At 37.4% G+C, this 14,285-nt stretch overlaps 1 pseudogene; it reads left to right on the top strand.

Annotated features, from left to right (window-relative positions):
* Nucleotides 1–12,030: 12,030 nt before the first annotated feature.
* Nucleotides 12,031–13,516, top strand: LOC114086051 (GTPase Era, mitochondrial pseudogene; annotated as a pseudogene).
* Nucleotides 13,517–14,285: the final 769 nt, after the last annotated feature.

The raw sequence follows: 14,285 nt of genomic DNA, 5'->3' as shown, positions 1-14,285 counted from the left end.
CATTTGTGTTTTCTTCTTTGTGCTTTTCTGTTTATACCTTACTAAGCTTTGCATTGCTGTGAAATTAAAAGGAACAAATGTTCATAAGTATGATCAGGTCATGTTAAGTAGAACCCTGGCTGTTGTTCTGTGTGCCACATCTGCGTGATCTCTACTGTGAGGCAGGCTGTTTAGGGAGCTCCAGTAACTGACTCATTTTGTTCATTCATTTTGAAAATATTTATAGCATCTGTTCTTTTTTTTTTTTTTTTAGAGAGAGAGAGAGAGAGAATTTTTTTAATATTTATTTTTTAGCTTTCGGCAGACACAACATGTTTGTTTGTATGTGGTGCTGAGGATCGAACCCGGGCCGCACACATGCCAGGCGAGCGCGCTACCGCTTGAGCCACATCCCCAGCCCAGCATCTGTTCTTTTCATGATATACTAGGAAAGTGGGGGACACAAAAATGCCTGACCTCAAGCTTTTAATTAAATGGACACTAAAATATTTTTAATTGAAAAATTATGTAACAGGGCTGGGGGTGTATGTAGCTCAATGATGGAGCACATGCTTACATCAAAAACCAAAACAACAACAAAAAGAGAACCTGGCATATGACTTAGTGACAAATGTACATAACTACTTTGAGGGTCCAAATATATGAATGAAAACAGAAAAAGAGAACTCTTCATATTTTCCTATACATTTCAAAATATCTTGTGATGTTGGAAAATATTTGTATGCCAGTCTAAAATATTACCAATACACTCTATACTGTCATACCTGTTAGTGTTGTTCTACCTCAAATTTACGCTGTTTTCCCCCTATCAACCTCTAATTTCTAAAGCACATAGTGTAGGTGGAATTTCCCTCATCTAAAATGCTTGGGACCAGAAGTCTTTCCGATTTCAGATTTTGGAATATTTACATATACATAATGAGATATCTTGGAGATTGGAACCCAAATCTAAACATGAAATTCATTTGTTTCATGTACACCTTAAGGTAATTTTATACAAGATTTTAAATAACTTATACATTTATACATTTTAAATAACTTTTATACATAAAATGGGTATATCACAGCCAAAGTGGCTTGGAGAGATTCCCACCCCCTTTGGGGACACAATAAACTGTTGTACCACCTGTTTTGACTGGTCTGTCACATGAAGTCAGGTGTGGAATTTTCTACTTGGTGCATTGTATGGGCACTCAAAAGGTTTGAGATGTTGGGTGTTTGGATGAGGGACACTCAACCTGTATAGTGCTTGGCTCTTGGTAGATATTCAGTTGATAATGTGAGTAAGTTTGTGAAAAGCATATTACTGTGCTGGATTTAGTGTTGCCCTATGGAAAACTACTTTCTCTGTGTAATAGTGCTGTGAACCAGGGTCCGTCAAGAATGACTTGGTGGGGCTTCATTGCACGGAAAAGCTTAGATTTAGATAGCCTGCTTTTGTGTGAAATGAAGATTGATTGTTTTAGGACATAACAGCTGTTTGTAAGATTTATTAAAATTTGACTATATGGAATATACCTATTTTTGTGGTTTAGGTTTTGGAAGATATATAGGGACATTTTGACTCATTTTAATTTTTATTCTTAGATTTTTTTCCATATCCTTCCTCACAAAATAGATGATTTTTAGAGTGTTTTGTTTGTTTGCTTCAAATATAATACAGATGAAATTCTTTTTTGATAGTACTGGAGATTGAAACTAGGCCTGACACATGCTAGGCAAGTGCTCTACCACTGAGCTACCTCCCAGCCCTTTTTTTCCCTGGGAGACAAGGTCTTGTTAAGTTATCTAGGCTGGCCCAAAACTTGTGATCCTCCTGCCTCAACCTCATCAGTACCTGGACCATGGTGCCCAGCAAGACATTCTTTTTGAGATTTTTTGGTACTGGAGATTGAACCCAGGGACCACTGAACTACATTCCAATCTTTTTTAATTTTTATTTTGAGATAGGATCTTACTAACTTGCTGAGGCTGGCCTTGAACTTGGGATCCTGCTTCTTCAGCCACCCCAGTCACTGGGGTTACAGGTGTGCACCACTGTGCCTGGCTGCAATACATTCTTTATAGAAACATAAGTTAGCCTATCATTAAAGGTTTCCAAGTTTAAATATTATACATTAATTTTTCTTCCTTTACAGACTTCAGGTAATATACCCTAATTTCCTGTAATGAAAGATGAATATAATACGGCACCTCTTACCTCCATATTTTTGTTAAATTATTATTACTGGTAATAATATGTTCAAATTATAACATTCTATGCATATAAGAGCAGTATAGTTATATAAATTGATCTAGAATGTATTCACATTTAGTGATAAAATCAGGTACCCAGAATGTTCCTGCCTCAGTATCCTGAGTAGCTGGAACTACAGGTACATGCCATTGCACTCAGGTCTGATCATGTTTTCCTCTTATTTTTTAATACCTAGGAGTGCAAGCCTAAGTATAACACACCAACGTTAATTGTGGTTATCTCTAAGGGGTTGTTATATAGGATTTTCAGTTTGTGCCTTCAGTGTTTTATATTACCTGAAATCTTCAGGTTGAGTGCATGTTAAATTCTTTCTTTTGGGCTGGGGATGTGGCTCAAGCGGTAGCGCGCTCGCCTGGCATGCGTGCGGCCCGGGTTCGATCCTCAGCACCACATACAAACAAAGATGTTGTGTCTGCCGAAAACTAAAAAAGAAATATTAAAAAAAAAATTCTCTCTCAAAAAAAAAATTCTTTCTTTCATGTAGATGAGCAGCGTGCTTTTATTTATTTATTTGTTTGTTTGTTTATTTATTTTTCATGTGGTGCTGAGGATCGAACCCAATGCCTCACACAAGCTAGGCAAGTGCTCTGCCACTGAGCTACAGTCCCAACCCCAAGTGCTTGTTAATTTATATACAGAATAAGTTATTTTTTTTTTAGAACCAGAGACAGAAATTTAAGACTAGTGGGTTATTGCTATGGGGGGTTGTTTTCAACTTTTATGCATTCACAATTTATTTTTTAAGTTTTTTTTTTAACTGAAACAATGGACATAATTCAAGAAGTCAGAGGATTACAAGGCTTCTAAAGAAAAGGAGCACTTCTCTGCTCCACCTCTCTCCAACTTGGTGACTTTTTCCCCCAGAGAAGTTTCAACGATATTAGTTGTTTCTCTTAGTATTTACTATAACCATATATATTTCTTAGACTTTGTATTATGATAAATGGCTTGGACTTCCTATTATGGCAGATGTGGATTTAGCTCTGTAACACCTTCCTTTTCACATCCTTATAGTAATTCATTAAATTTCTTACACAGTTTTATACATTATACATTATATATATTTTATACATTATTATGACAAACACTATTTACTATTGAATAAAGACATACCATCCTGTAGGCCCCTTAATGTGTGTTCAGCTGGATCTAGCCTTAGCTTGAACCTGTAAATAACTCTGGAGCATGAAGGGCACTGTGATTGGCAGAATAATGGTCCTGAAAGATGTCCCCATCCTAATCCCCTGAACCTATGAATATGTTCGGTTACAAGGCAAAGGGGAATTAAGGTTGCTGATGGAATTAAAAATGCCAAGCAGTTGACCTCAAAAGATTATTCTAGATTATACAATGTAAACTCAAAGGTCCTTAAAAGAGAAAGAGGGAAGCTGAGGAGAGAGTCAAAGACATGTGACTACCAAAAAATGGTTAGATACTATGTTGTTAGCCTTGAAAATGGAGTAAGGAAAAATGCTGGAAAATAGATTGTTCCTTCTTGCCTCCAGAAAGGGACACACAGCTCTGTTGATTTTAGCCCAGTAAGACCCATGCTAGGCTTCCTATTTCCAGACCTAGTAACAATAAATTCGTGTTTTTGTTTTTGTGGTACTGGGGCTGAACCCAGGGTTGCTCTACCACTAAGCTACATTCCCCAGCCCTTTTTTTTTTTTTTTAAGAGAGAGTGAGAGACAGAGAGAGAGAATTTTTTAACATTTATTTATTTATTTATTTTAGTTTTTTGGTGGGCACAACATCTTTGTTTGTATGTGGTGCTGAGGATCGAACCCGGGTCGCACGCATGCCAGGCGAGCGCGCTACCGCTTGAGCCACATCCCCAGCCCCCCCAGCCCTTTTTTTAACCTTTATTTTTTATTTATTTGTTTTTTAATATGGTGCTGAGGATCAAACCCAGTGCCTTGCCCTTGCTAGGCGAGTGCTCTACCACTGAGCTACAACCCCAGCCCTCCATCCCTTTTTTGCTCTAAGATAGGATCTCACTAAATTGCCCAGGCTGACCTTGAACTTGGGATCCTCCTGTCTCATTCTCCCAAGTAGTTGGGGTTACAGGAAGTAAGCTACTGCACCCAGCTTCATGTTGTTTTAAGCCATTAAGTTAGTAATAATTACAGCTGCAATAGACAAGAAATACAGGCACAACTGAGTTGTCCCCCCTTGTGGAAGGGGGCTGGGTTGTTTTTTTTTTTGTATCCCCATACCAGTTATGCATTGGCTACAGTGTGCCCTCAGTGAATAGAGTGGGGTAACCTCCCAGCCAGGAAGGCCCTGTTCTCATGAGAGCAGTTCTCAGGAGAAAAGTGTAAATCAGCCAGTGCTAGAGCTGGCCAGTGGGTGTACTAGCCCAATAAAAGGGATCTGGATAGGGTACCAACTAGAGTACCTGGATAGGGTATCACTAGAGTGGGTAAACCCTAAGCCAACACTGCATGTGTCAAATAATAGTTATGTCTACTGGAGTAGTGGGGTGAGAGGGCAGTGAAACATGTAGAACTGAAATATTTGGAATTAATGGTATATAGTCCTTGTATTGTTCCAAAACATTGATTAACCACACTTTGAGTATGCATGCATTTCAGACCAACAAACAAGCAATCTAGTCTAAATGAAGGCAGAGAATAAAGAAGCACAGAGAAAGGATAAATAGGAAGCATTTAAAAGATGGCAAAATAAATCCAAATATGTCTATAATCATAGCAAAAGAAAACAATTCACAATGTGATTTTATATAAGCATCATTCTCTGTTGATTCAAGTAGTGAGATTAGCTCCATAGAAAGGGAAATGTTTATAAAACTTCATTGTTCATTGGAGAATTCTCCAGGCATTCAGATGTAATAAAGCTTAATTTTCTTCTTTCTTCCTTCCCCCCCTTCCTTCCTTTCTCTCTCTCTCTCCCTCCCTCCCTCCCTCCCTTTCTTTCCTTTTTGGCATTGCTAGGCTAGAACCCAGAGCCTTGTACATGTTAGGCAAGCACTCCACCACAGAGCTACACCCCACCCCCAGCCCTCTTAATTTTCTTTTAATCCTCCTGTTCCTACCCCCAATCTGGGATGGACCCAGCACTTACTGATTCTTATATCGCCTTTCTTGGATTACTTATACTTTTGGTTAAACTGTTTTCTTCAGAATTTCTTTCAGGGTGTGGGAGGTAAACTTGCCAAGTTCTTGTGTGTCTTAAAATATCTTGTTCTCATACAATTCAAGATTGACAATATTTTTTTTCTCTTACACTTTTGAAGACTTCGCTTCATTGTATTTCTAGTACCTTAGTATCCGATACATGATGTCAGTCTGATTTCCAACCAGAGTAACCTTTTCTTCTTTCTTTGTAAGCTTTATGGATTTTTTTTAAACATTGGAGTTTTGAAATTTCATAAATTTCAAAATCTGTGAGTTTTTAAAAACTGAATTAGGTTTTTAAAGTGCATGTTAGTGTACTTTAGCTGTGCATTCTTGTCATTATAGAGAAGATACACATACATAGATAACATTTAAAAACATTTTAAAATCAAGGCTGGTGGGAGGGTGGAAACCCACTCCCTCGACTATGCGATTGAAAGCCCCCAAGTAAACCCTCAGTAAACATGAGAGAGGGATGGAGAATCGTGGAAATGAAATAATTTCTGAGAGTTTTTCTTTCATTACACTTTGCATTTTTTAGGTTTTTCTCATTGCCTCAAGCAAATTGTACTTTAAAAAACAGACTTTATTTTTTTAGAATATTTTCAGCTTCAGAGACAAACTGAGCAGATACTGTAGACATTTGGCATATATTCTCCCCCAGACCCATATACAGTTTCCCTACCTCTAACATATTATCATGCTTCCTTTGCTATAATTAATGAACCAATACTGATACATTGTTATTAACTAAAGTCTATACTTTATTCAGATTTAGCTTTTATTTAATGTCCTTGTTCTGCCCCAGGATCCCATCGGATACCATGTGATATTTAGTCATCAGGTCTCTTTAATCTCCTCTAGACAGTGACAAGTGCTCACATTTCTATTGTTTTTGATGACCTTGACAGTTTTGAGGAGTACCAGTCAGGTATGTTACAGAATACCCTTCTTTTGGAATTTAAAAAAAAATTTTTTTTCATGATTATCCTGGAATTAGGAACTTTGGGGAGGAAGACCACAGAGTTGTACCATTTTTATTACATCACATCAAAGGTATATACAAATATGAGTGATCACTTGATGGTGAACTTCCTTGATCACCTGAACTGAGGTCTTGTTTATCACATTTCTCCACTATAAAGTTACTTTTTTCCGCCACTTTCCATGATTGTACTTGTTGGAAGGAAATTATTATGAATAACCCCCACTTTTAAAATGTTGGAATTATGCTCCCCTTTTTTATGTGGAGTACTTGCATAGATTTTTTTTTTTTGCATAAAAGATGTATGCATTCTCCCTCATTAATTTATTGCCATTTAGCTCAGTATGGGCTTGTGGATACTTATTTTATACTTGGGGTTATAATCAAATACTACTTGGGAGCTCATTCCATTGGTTCCTGTGTCCCTTTGCCACACCACGATGATGTGTTTACCAAATTGTATTTATTTAATAATAGATTTGATTATTTCTTCTTCAACATAATGTCTGTCATTTAGTTGTTGGAGCATCTAGATTTTTCCACTACAGCTTTTTAATATTTTCTGTTTGTTCTACTTTCTGGGACTGTTCCTTAATTTTACTTCCCACCAATTTGGTCTTAAAAGACCAAAAACTTGGCTGTCATTTAGTCTGTTCATATAATAACTAGTTTGATAATTATTCATTTATTTTCTAGGAACTCTCTCTGTACCTCTGAATGTTTCATTGCAGTCTTTATTTTCCCTCCCTCCCTCCCTCCCTCCCTTCCTTTCCCCAGTGCTGGGGTTTGAACCCAGGGCCACCCACATGCTGGGAATGTACTGCAGACTGTATTTTTCTTTTTTTCTGTTCCCTGAAATGCCTGGTTCTGTTGACTTGGAGTCTTCTTTTTGTGGCCTGGGTTTTTTTTTTTTTTTTTTTTTTTAAAGATCTAGCAATTCATGGTTTTCTGTTTAGTTTTATGAATAGAAGGACTGCTTTAGTTAATATAGAGAGCCGTACTGGGTTTCCTTTGCAGCAGCTCTGGCCTGCTTTCCTGACAGGTGGCTCCTTTTCTTTCTTTTTTTAGTCATTGTTTTAAAATTGACTAGTGAAAACTGTATATAATTATGGTGTACAACATGATGTTTCAAAACATGTATACATTGCGGAATGGCTAAATTGAACTAATTAACATGCATTACCTCACCTACTTCATTTTTTTTTTGATGAGAACACTTGAAATCCTCTCTCAGCTATTTTCCAGTATCCACTGCTACTAACTGTAGTCATAATTGTACAACAGATCTCTTGAATGCATCCCTCTTGCCTAACTAAAATTTTGTATCCTTTGACCAACATCCTCCCAACCCTCCCTGCCCCCCAGCCCCAAGTAAGGACCACGATACTCTCTACTTTTATGAGTTAGCCTTTTTTAGATCCACATGTAGGTAAATCATGCAGTATTTGTCCCTGAAGAGAAGGGCTGGACACAGGCTCTTTAAGGCAACATGCATTATTAACAGCAGGAGGGCTTCCTTGTAGGTAGATGGGGTGGGGGAGGGGGAAGGAGAGCAAGTGCAGTTCCATAAAGGACCTCATGGAAAGCTAGAGGGTGAAGCCCTTTTGTGTTTTCTATTCCCTGTCCCTGGGATAGTGCCAATTCTCTCTCAAGTTTTGACATCCTCATTAGGGCCAGTTTTGTTTGTTTGTTTGTTTGTTTTTTAAGAGAACATGGACTTTTCCTGCAAGCAATTCTGTTCCAGTGAAGCCATGGTGGAAAGAAAGGAGTCTAAATGTCTCTACTCGTGCCAATAAATTTTGAAAACTTCAGACAGCCACGAACCACCTTTTCTCCCTTTGGCGAGAACCCTTCTGATGACTTGATCTGTGGCTTCCTGGCTTCTGGCTTCCTCTTCTAGTCTGATCCCATCTGCTTCAGACATCCTGAATTTCACAAATTTTTAGTCTGTGAATGGCACCTATGTTTTCCAGCCCGGTTACAGTTCTATAAAACTTTTTTTTTTAATAAAATGTTTTTTTAGTTGTGGATGGACACAATACCTTTATTTTATTTACATATTTTTATGTGGTACTGAGGATCAAACCCAGTGCCTTACACATGCTAGGCAAGTGCTTTTACCACTGAGCTACAACCCCAGCCCCCTAAAAAATCTTTTATTATGGCAATTTTCAAACATGTGTCAAAGTAGAATAATATAATGAAACCCCATATACTCATTGCTCAGCTTCAATAATTATCAACACGTGGCCAGTCTTATTTCAGCTACACTTTCCCACTACTTCTAACCAAGCCCCCTAATTTATTTCGAAGTGTATCCAAGATATATCATTAGTAAATATATTTCACTAGTAAGTATTTCTTTTGGTAGGGGGAATTACAGGCATGCACTATTGTGCCTAGTACTAGTAAACATTTCTGTATGCATCTATAAAAGGTAAGGACTCTTTAAAAAAAAAAATACTGTTACTGTCATCACACCAAAAAAATCAACAATATAATCCCTTAGTAATATCAAACATCCTCTCACTGTTCCAATTTTTCCAATTATCTCATTTTTCTCCCTTTTACTACAGCTGTTTTTTTTTTTCAAATCAGTATGTAAACATGGTTCAGATATTGTATTTGGTTGCTGTTAGTTTTGATTATTGGACCCATTTTCTTTTTCTTTTTTCCTTACAAATTATTTGTTGAAACCAGGTCATGAGAATTTCCTATATTTTGGATTTTGCAATTGCATCCTTGTCATGTTAACACCCTCTTTTGTCCCCTGTATTATCCATAAACTGGCAGTTAAATCTACAGATGATCAGGTTTTTGTTGCTGTCATTTGTTTGTTTGAGGGCTTCCCACATGCCAGGCAATGTTCTGCCACTAAGCTATATCCCCAACCCTGATTCTTGTTTTTTAGCAAGAATATTTCATAAGTAATAGTGTGCACTTAATGTTGTGTTTCAAGAAGTGACATATAATAGCTGGTTACTTCTCTTTTGAGGATGCTAAAATTGATCAGTGGCTTCAGGTGTCAGCTATTATAAGTCAGCTATTATACAATTTCCCACCAGCTTATAACTTAATGTTTTCAACAACCATTAACGATCACTGCCTAGATCTATTATTTCATTTGGGGTTATAAAATAGCAGTGTTCTAAGTTAATTTTGATCTTGAACAAATAATTTATAAGCTTGAATTGCTTAAACAATATTTCCTCATCAACTATTTGGTTACTTTTAGATACAGTTAGTACAGGAAAGGCAAGATACGAAAATTTGCTTGAAATGGAGAAATTTTTCAAAAAGCACCATTTACCAAAATTTACTCAACAAGAAATAGAAAATCTGAATAAAATCCAAAGATTCCTATATCTGTTATTGAAACTGAATTCATAATATAAAGCCTCTCCTAAAGAAAACTCCAGGCCCAGATGGCTTTAATGGTGAATTCTTCCAAACATTTAAAGAAGAAATAATGTCATTCTTATTTAAAACTTTTACAAAAAATAGAAACAGCAGAAACATTACCAAACTTTTTTCCTGAAGCCATCTTAACTTTGATACTAAAACCTAAAAGGACATTACAAGAAGAAAAGTAAATGCTAATATTCCCAATGAACAGACTCCAAAATCCTAGAAAAAAAAATTACAAATGAAATCCATCAATACATAAAAAAGGACATTACATATAACCAAATGGGATTCATTTCAGAATACAAGATCCATTTAACATTTGAAAATCAATGCATTTCACCTCATTAGCAGAATAAAGGAAAAAAGCCATATTATCACTCAGAGATACAGAAAAAAAAGGCATTTAATAAAATTAAACAATTATTTATGATAAAAATATAGACTCAACAAACTAAGAATAAAAGGGAATATCTGCAATCTGATAAAAGGTTTCTATAAAGCCTAAGCTAGCATCATACTTAATGGTGAAATACTGAGTGCATTTGGAATGAGACCAAAAAGTCTATTTTAACTGCTTCTATTCAACATTGTACCAGAGGCTCTAGCCAGTGTGTTATTAAACTTTTGGATTTTGCCAATCTGATAGATGAGAAATGGTATCTTAGTGTAACTTTAATTTGCATCTCTTTTATTACCAGCAGGTTGAGCATCTTTTCATATGCTTAAAGCCATTTGCATTTCTTTTTCTTGAAATGTGTGTTCATTTTTCTTTCTCATTTTTTTTCTCCAGAGTAGGTGGCCTTTTTTGTTCTCTGTTTTTAAACAGATAATTCAAGGATTTAAACCTTTATCTGTGATACAAGTTGCAAATATTTTTCCCCATTTTACATTTGTTGTTTACCTCACTTTATGGTGTTTTTGGCATGTGGTTTTCTTTTTCAATTTTATATGGTCAAATTTACCAGTATTTTTCCTTCTTGCTTTTGATTTTTGAGTCCTAGTTAGGAAAGCTTTTTGTGCTCCTGAGTTACAGAAGAATTTGTCTATGATTCCTTCTAGACATATATGGCTTAGTTTTTTTTTAACTTTAAAATCTCCTATCTATTTGGAATATATCAGATCCCACTTTTTCTTCTTCTGCCTACCTAACAAATCACACCAATACTGTTTATTAAAAAGTTCATTTTCCTCTACTATGCTGATATACCATATAGTATATGGCCAACTTTCTATACTACATTAATATTTAAAAGTTTGGTATCATACAAGATACCAAAAAAACAAAATTTAAAATCAAGGATGTGAAGAATTTGACACATATGTAATATTCAAACATTTTAAAATATATAAAGAACTCCAATAAGTCAAAATGAAAATGACAGTAGACAATGCAGAAAATTATAGAAACATGGTTAGATAAAAGAACATGGGTATTTGGAAGAGGAAGCCCTAATAATCGGTCAACAGAAAAAGGTAATCACCTTTACCTTTATCAACAACCACAGAAATGCAAGTTAAAGCCACTATCTTCTCTTCCCAAATATACTATTTTGTTTTGGTGTGGGGGAATGTTAAGCTATTTTAAGATGGCCTCGTGTCATAGTAGGCAGCAGATAATAAAGTTAGGGAACTTAATAAGCACCACAAAATGTCATGAGACATTTTGTCATGAGAATAGATACATGCAAACCATCTTGGATCTCCATTGTCCTTCATTGTTCAAAAAAGGGCCTCTGGTACTTCGGTGACATTTATTTTATTTTGAGGGAGGAGTTGGTGAGTGTAGAGACTTGCTTTTGGAAGCTTAGCCAACTCCCATAAAGCCACTTTTAGATGACTGGGTCCACTCTCTTAAGTTTGCTGTACACACCAAGATATAAGACTTCCACCTTTCAACAGCTCTAAGAATTCTAACTAAAAACCATTGTTTGCAAATGGAGTTAGATAATTAAAAAGTATATCCTATAAACACAAGAACATTTATTGGTTTTCCTTATAAAAATGATACATATTAATTGTAAATTTAGAAATGGAGAAAAGTATAATAAAAATGCATTCTCCATAATATTATTTTCTAGAGACAAGATAATCACTATTCAATTTTCTTGACACATATGTCAGGTTACTGCAGCATTGTTTATAACAGCAGAAATTTAGAAACAACCCAGTTTATCAGTGACTAATTAAAAATCATGATGTAGTCATACAGTGGAACACTATTTTTGCTATCAAAAAATGAGAAAATGAGGTGTGGGGCCGGGCTTGTTCATGCTGGGTTAGGAGTCTGGCATCTGGGTCCCCACATGGTGAGGGAATGGGTGGCACACTTCATCCACTCTTAGGCTGTCAAAGGAGGTGTAAGTCCTGTGTGGGAGCTGCTGCTTTCTCTAGTCCCCACTTGGTCTCAACCTCTCTCCATTACGGCCAGGGCTCAGCTATGGACCACTTCATTGGAGTCTCTCAGCCTGATAGTTTGCTGACTTCATGTGCCACCAAGGGGTCCATGTATAGTGATGAGCAGAATCTCCTCTTGGTTCATCCCCCTGACATGCCTGAGAATCCTTGGATTCTACGAGTGGTCCTCCTGGGAGCCCCCAATGCAGGGAAGTCAAGGCTCTCTAACCAGCTGCTGGGCCTAAAAGTGTTCCCTGTCTCCAAGAAGGTACACACTACTCATTGCCAGGCTCTGGGGGTCATCACAGAGAAGGAAATTCAGGTGATTCTACTTGACACACGTGAAATCATCAGTCCTGTTAAACAGAAAAAGCACCATTTGGAGCTCTCTTTGTTGGAAGATCCATGGAAGAGCACAGGATCTGCTAATCTTTTTTTAAATTTATTTTTATTTTTAGTTATCGATGGGCCTTTATTCATTTATTTGTTTATATGTGGTGCTGAGAATCGAACTCAGTGCCTCTCACATGCTAGGCAAACATGCTACCACTGAGCCACAACCTCAGCCCTGCTAATCTTGTTATAGTTTTTGTGGATGTCCCAGACAAGTGGACTTGAAACCAGCTCAGCCCCTACATGCTCCAGGGCTTGACTGAGTTCTCCCAGGTCCCCAGCATCATTATCTTGAACAAGATTGCCTGAAGCAGAAGTCAGTTCTCCTGGAGTTCACAGAAGCTCTCACTGAAGAAGAAGAAATATAAATGAAAATGCATTCTCCATAACATTATTTTCTAGAGACAAGATAATCACTATTCAATTTTCTTCGGTTAATGGAAAGAAGCTCAACATGAGGCAGGCCTGACACCCATTGTCCTAGGCCAGCAGCTAAGGACCTAAATACACAGTCTGAGGAAAATGCTCAGAGGATTAGCTGGCCCCACTTCTAGGAGATTTTCATGTTGTCAGCTCTAAGGCAAGAGGATATGAAGATCCTAAAGCAAAACTTCTTGGCACAGGCCCAACCGGAGGCCTGGGAGTTCCACAGTGGAGTCCTCACTAGCCCGACACCTAAAGAGATCTGTACCAGCAAAATCTAAGAGAAACTCTTAAGAGTACTTGCCCCAGGAGGTGCCCTACAATGTGCAGCAGAAGACAGTGGAAGGACCAAGTGGGGAGCTGATAATCCAACAGAACTTTCTGGTACCCAGAGAATCTCATGTGAGGATCCTGATTGGTCAGAAGAACCACCTTATCTCCCAGATTGTGCAGGAGATGGACTGTGACTTAATAGACATCTTCCTTTGTGACATTCAGCTTCTCTGTGAAGCTACGTGACAACTTCTACTGCCCTTACCCCCAGAGCATTCCAGCTCTAGCAGAAGTCACTGACCAGAAAGAACTGTCCCTGCTGAGGGGACCTTCAGGCCTAATGAGTGGAATTGGACACTGACTGGTTACTGGCTGGTTTCACTTTGTTGAGTCTGCACAATCCTGTCCAGCCATGTCTCCTGTTGGAAGAAGGAAACTAACTTAGCTCAGTTCCCAGTTTGTTACTTTCCCTAGGCTAATAGCCATGTTGGTCGCAGAAATTGACCCATTACTAGGAGCAGTGCCACCCTCCCCTCAGAAGCATTGGACCCATAGTATTGCCCTAAGTTGCCAGTTCTTAGCAGGGAAGATACCTTGTTCTTCTCTCCCCCAGTTCCTGCACCTTAAAAATCTTTTTTTTTAACTATATATTTTTTTTATGTGATGCTGAAGATCAAACCTAGTGCCTCACACGTGCTAGGCAAGTGCTCTACCATTGAGCCACAACCCCAGCCCACCTTGAAATCTTATAAAGTCCTGTGTTTCCTGAGTAAGATAGTGCCACCCACCTGTTCCCCCAAGTTATTGATCCCTTCCACCTCATTCCTCTGCCCAGTTTTGGATAGTAATAAAATTAAAAGACAATTTTTAAAAATGAGAAAATGCTTTATGTACCAAAATAAAAAACAACACGCTTTATTATTAAGTGAGAACACTAAGGTAGAGACTAGTGGATGCTATCTTTTCTGAGAAACAAGGACAGGGACATAAGAAATATATTCATATTGGTTTGGAT

Source organism: Marmota flaviventris, chromosome X (assembly GCF_047511675.1).
Source record: "Marmota flaviventris isolate mMarFla1 chromosome X, mMarFla1.hap1, whole genome shotgun sequence".
Lineage (NCBI taxonomy): Eukaryota > Metazoa > Chordata > Mammalia > Rodentia > Sciuridae > Marmota > Marmota flaviventris.
The sequence above is the reverse complement of the archived record's forward strand: the minus strand, read 5'-3'. Positions and strand labels throughout refer to the sequence as shown.